This window comes from Herpailurus yagouaroundi, unplaced genomic scaffold, assembly GCF_014898765.1.
Source record: "Herpailurus yagouaroundi ecotype Mexico unplaced genomic scaffold, PumYag 100, whole genome shotgun sequence".
Lineage (NCBI taxonomy): Eukaryota > Metazoa > Chordata > Mammalia > Carnivora > Felidae > Herpailurus > Herpailurus yagouaroundi.
The window spans coordinates 47370009-47376008 of NW_024412391.1; positions in this window are offsets into that span (position 1 = coordinate 47370009).

Here is a 6000-nt window from a genome sequence, read left to right on the forward strand (position 1 = left end):
CAGATGTTTAACGGACTGACCCACCCAGATGCCCTTAAGCAAGGTTATTAAAAGACTTGGAATTGCCCTGAAAGAACCATTAATCTGTTGACTGTAAAAGTACTTTAAAGATTTAAGCAACATTATCACCAACAAAAATAAAAACAGCCACAATCTGTTAGAGAAAAACCTTGGGGAAGAGCTAGTAAACATCAGAAACAAAACATGTAGATGTTATGTACATGCTAATGGGAAGGAGAATAGGGGAGTAAGGGGGACACAATTTTATTTATTTATTTTTTTTAATTTTTTTTTAACTTTTTTTTTTATTTTTGAGACAGAGAGAGACAGAGCATGAACGGGGAAGGGGCAGAGAGAGAGGGAGACACAGAATCAGAAGCAGGCTCCAGGCTCTGAGCCATCAGCCCAGAGCCTGACGCGGGGCTCGAACTCACGTACTGCGAGATCGTGACCTGAGCTGAAGTCGGACGCTTAACCGACTGAGCCACCCAGGCGCCCCGAGGGGGACACAATTTTAAATAGGGTAGTCTTTGCAGGCTTCCCTGAGGTGGAATTTTGAGTAAAATCTAAGGGTGATAAAGGAGGGAGCCTTGTGCATACCTGGAGGAAGAACATGTTAAGTAAAGGGAATAGCAAATGTAATAGCCTTAAGGGAGTAGCATACCCAAAATGTTAGAGGAGGAGGCCAGAGAAGGCCAAGATGGTAACCAAGGGCTGTATGCTGCTGAAGAGAGGAAGAGAGTGGGAGGGGTGGTTTCAACAGTCAAGAAGCAAATTCCTTTATAGAAAAGGGAACTTTTTTTTTTTCATGTTTTTATTTACTTTTGAGACAGCATGAGCAGGGGAGGGGCAGAGAGAGAGACAGACACAGAATCCGAAGCAGGCTCCAGGCTCTGGGCTGTCAGCACAGAGACTGACACAGGAATTGAACTCATAAACTGTGTGATCATGACCTGAGCCACCCAGGTGCTGCAAAAGGGGAACTTCTATCAGAAGTAGTGAGTGCGTGGGTGTAATGTTATGTATTGAATACTAGGATAGATATTAGGCTCAAGGACTTTAAAGGGTAGATGTGTTAAATTGTGTAAATGTACAATTAGAAAAGGTTTAGGAGCACCTGGCTGGCTCAGTTGATAGAGCATGTAACCTGATCTTGGGGTTGTGAGTTCAAGCCCATTGGGCATAAAAATTACTTAAAGATATAATCCTTAAAGGGCCTGGGTGGCTTGATTTCCACTCAGGTCATGATCTCACAGTTGGTGGGATTGAGCCCCACAGTGGGCTCCATGCTGGCACCTGAGTGGCTCAGTCAGTTAAGTGTCTGACTTGAGCTCAGATCATGATCTCACAGTTGGTGAGTTCAAGCGCTGCCTCAGGCTCCACACTGACGGTGCAGAACCTGCTAGGGATTCTCTTTATTTCTCCCTCTCTGCCCCTTCTGTGTGCTCTTTTTCTCTCAAAAATAAACTTAAAAAACAACAAAAAACTTTCATACCAATGCCAAACTTAATGCTTTGCATGTGTGAATTTTTTTTTCCCACCCAAGTAATTTAAGTGGATTGAATGATCAAAATATGCATTTTTAGGGGCACCTGGGTGGCTCAGTCCGTTGAACGTCCGACTTCGGCTCAAGTCACGATCTCACGGTTTGTGGGTTCAAGCCCTGCGTCAGGCTGTGTGCTGACAGCTCGGAGCCTGAAGCCTGCTTCGGAATCTTTGTCTCCTCCGCTCTCTGCCCCTCCCATGCTTATACTGTCTGTCTCTCAATAATGAATAAACATTAGGAAAAAAAAAGTCTCCATTTTTGTGCTATGAAGTATACATTGAAAAGTAAGATGAGGGCGCCTGGGTAGCTCACTCAGTTGAGTATCTGACTTTTGATCTCAGGTCATGATCTCAGTTTGTGGGATCTAGCCCCACATCAGGCTCTGTGCTGACAGCGTGGAGCCTGCTTGGGATTCTCTCTCTTCCTCTCTGACCCTCCCAAGCTTAAGCTGGAGCACACTCACTCTCTCAAATGTACCATTGATGGGAGTCATGAGTATAGACAACAAGAAAATTTTAACTTTCAAGAAAGCAAACAGTTGCAAATAGAATAGCAAGCTTTGCCAATTTAACCTCCCATCAACAATATAGGAGAGAGAGAGGTCTTGAGACAAAATGTTGAAATTTTACTAAAGGAAAATAAGCTATACTCTGAATTATTTACACAACAAAATTGTTTCAAAGTGAAATTACCACTTTATAAAAACATGAACAATGTGGCCAGAAGAACTAATGGAGGAACTCCTCTGGCTCGGTAAAGCATGTGACTCCAGATCTCAGGGTTGTGCATTCGACCCCTAGGTTGGGTATACAGTTTAAAAGAAAGAGCTAATGAAAAAACTACTGAAACTAGGGAGAAAGTAACACTACATGATGCTAGGACAAAAATGTGTACTGTGGAATCCTGTATACTTGAAATGATTCTTCACTAATTCTGTGCATTTGGGTAATTGATCCCCAAAAGCCTATCCACTTGAGAAACCCACACATGGCATTTATAAAATTTGAAAGAAAGCTATTGCTTAGCACAAACCAGTCATGAGTCCCAATGGTATACTGTGCTGTGCAATTTACATGTCTCTGATAGTAATTTAATCCAGGGATAAATTTTTATGGCATAATTTTCAGGCTTCTATAAATACTGCATTTTTGTGTGTAAATCTGAGAGGAGAGGATACTCTCTTGATGCAGGAAATGTAACTGTCAAGATGCATTGAACAGTGAATTGGGGATAAAGTTGACAAATTTGGGAAAATTCAGACTATCAAAAAGAGGGCCTAGGAGCACCTGGCTACTTCATGAGGTTGGTGGACCCTGCAGCTCTTGATGTCAGGGTTGTGGGTTCAAGCCCCATGTTAGGAGTGGAGCTTACTTTATTTAAATATGTATAAAAAGGGGGCCTAAATAGGCTATCCTCTCCCTTCAGAGGCGAGCATGAGCACATGGGTACAGGTGCTACAATTTTCTAACGGTGGTCTGATCACGCTAATTTGGGAAAATTTAAAGTATGTACAGAGGGGACATTGGAGTGTTGGTGTTTAATTTGTATAGTTTTGGTTGGAGAAGATGAAAAGGTTGGAGATGGATGGTAGTGAAGTTTGCACAATGTGAACGTACTTAATACCATAGATCTATGCACTGTTAACAAGTATGGGGTGCCTGGGGTGGCTCAGTGGGTCACGCATCCAGCTTTGGCTCAGGTCAGTGATCTCCTAGTTCATGAGTTTGAGCCCTGCATTGGACTCTGCACTGGCAGTGCAGAACCTGCTTGGTATTTTCTGTCTGCCCACTTGTGCTGTCTCTCTCTAAATAAGCTGTTAACAAAAATGGTAAAAATATGTAGTTTACCACACACAGACATAGTAAAAAATTGAAACTCCTTAAAGATCCACACATACCTAATTTGGTATTATTTCTCTCTGATGTATCCTGCCATTTGATAGTTATAAAATGATTAGGTAGCCAAGGAGGCATGAAGTTTGCTGCATGGTTGGTGCCTGGAACGGTGCCTGGTGTGGAGTAAGTGCCCAATAAATGTTTTTATGAATGGATGGGAATAGTAACATGGGAAAAAGATTGGTTGGGTCCATAAGCTAACTTCCCAGTCAGAAGGTTCCATCAAGTTAGGGGTGCCTGGATGGCTCAGTTGGTTAAACGCCTGACTTCAGCTGAGGTCATAATCTCACAGTTCGTGAGTTCTAGCCCTGCATCAGGCTCTGTGCTGACAACTCAGAGTCTGGAGCCTGCTTTGGATTGTGACTCCCTCTCTGCCCCTCCCCTGTTCACACTCTGTTTCACTGACAATTAAACATTAAAAAAAAATATTTTTTAGGGGTGCCTGGGTGACACAGTTGGTTAAGTGCCCAACTTTCGCTCAGGTCATGATCTCAGTCTGTGAGTTCAAGTCCCCCGTTGGGCTCTGTGCTCACAGCACAGAGCCTGGACCCTGCTTCCAATTCTGTGTCTCCTCTCTCTGCCCCTCCCCTGCTTGCACTCTGTTTCTCTCTCAAAAATAAGCATTAAGAGAAAATTTTTTTAATTAAAAAAAAGTTCCATTAAGTTAACTAAAGCATAAAAGGAGTATACAGAAGGGATCTAGGCTGAAAGTATATTCAATCATAATGACCCTAAAAAAAGAATTGGTTTTATTATGAACTTGTCTAATAAAGGAAGAGAAATGACAATTCAACAATTATGCAAAGGATTGAGTGCTTAAGTCACCTTGAAAGTTCATTTGTATGGAACACTGAGATTCCTGATGTCAGATAAGTGAAGCATTCTGATATTTACAAAATCAAATGCAGAGATGTCAGTGGAAAATGTTCTTTTTTTAAAAATTTTTTTAATGTTTATTTTTGAGATAGCGCGTGCAAGCAAGCAAGTGGGGGAGGGGCAGAGGGGGAGAGGGAGACCCAGAATCCAAAGCAGGCTCCAGGCTCCAAGCTGTCAGCACAGAGCCAGATGCAGGGCTTGAACTCACAGTCTGTGAGATCATGACCTGAGCCAAAGGTGTACACTTAACAGACTGAGCCACCCAGCTGCCCCTTTTTTAATTTTTAAAAAAAAAAATTTAATGTTTATTTTTGAGAGAGGTATAGCACAAGCAGGGGGGAGAGGCAGAGAGGTCTCTGGGCTGACAGCTGATGTGGGGCTCAAACTCCCAAACCATGAGATCATGACCTGAGCTGAAATCCAACGCTCAATTGACTGAGCCACCCAGGCGTCTCCAAAATGTTGTTGTTGTTGTTGTTGTTGTTTTTTGAAAACAAAGACATGAATTTTGTTTTCCAAGTTCTGTATATTAAAGATTATTTTCAAGCGGGCACCTGCCTGGCTCAGTTGGTAGAGTTGTGACTCGATCTCAGGGTTGTGAGTTCAAGCACCACGTCGGGAGTAAAAATTAAATCTTTTAAAGGGTAATTATTTTCAGGGCACCTGAGTGGCTCAGTTAGTTGAGCATCAGACTTTTGGTTTCTGCTTACATCATAATCTCATAGTTTGTGCCCTGCATGGGGCTCCGCGCTGGTGGTGCAGAACCTGCTTGCAGTTCTTTCCCTCTCTGCTCTTGCTCTCAAAATGAGTAAACTTGAAAAACAAATTATTTTGGGGGTGCCTGGCTGGTTCAGTTGGTAGAGCATGGGATTCTTGATCTTGGGTTTGTAAGTTCAAGCCCCACGTTGGGTGTAGAGATAACTTAAAAAAATAAAAATCTTTTTAAAAAGTTATTTTCACTAACTTCTTTGTAAAGGCATACATGTATTTGTAATTTAACTTTTAATACAATATAAGTTATTTATATGCTCTGGTTCCTCAGGATTTAGTGTTTTCCCTTTTTTAAAAAAATACATTCTTTAATGTTTATAAACTTTTTTTTTTTTAGGGGTTCCATTTTTTTTCATACTGAAGCTTTTTAATTTTTTTTAATTTTTTTATTTTTTTCAATATATGAAATTTATTGTCAAAATGGTTTCCATACAACACCCAGTGCTAATGTTTATTTACTTCTAAGAGAAAGAACCCAAGGGCATTGAGGCAGAGGAAGAGGGGGGGGAGCAAAGATCCAAAGCAGGCTCTGAGCTGACAGCAGCGAGCACAATGCAGAGCTTGAATCCATGAACTGCAAAATCATGACCTAAGCCTAAATCAGACGCTCAACTGACAGCCACCCAGGTGTCCCTACCCTTTTTTTTCTTTAAGTATTTATTTTGAGGCAGGGAGGAGCAGAAAGAATCTCAAGCAGACTCCACACTTCAGCACAGAACCTAATGGGAACTCAAACCCACATACCATGAGATCATGATCTGAGCAGAAATCAAGAGTTGGATGCTTAACTGAGCCACCCAGGCGCCCCTAGGGTTTACACTTTTTTAAATACCATTAGTTTATATTTTTTAAGTTTATTTTTAAGTCCTCTCTACATCCAACGTGAGGCCCAAACTCATGACTCCGAGATTG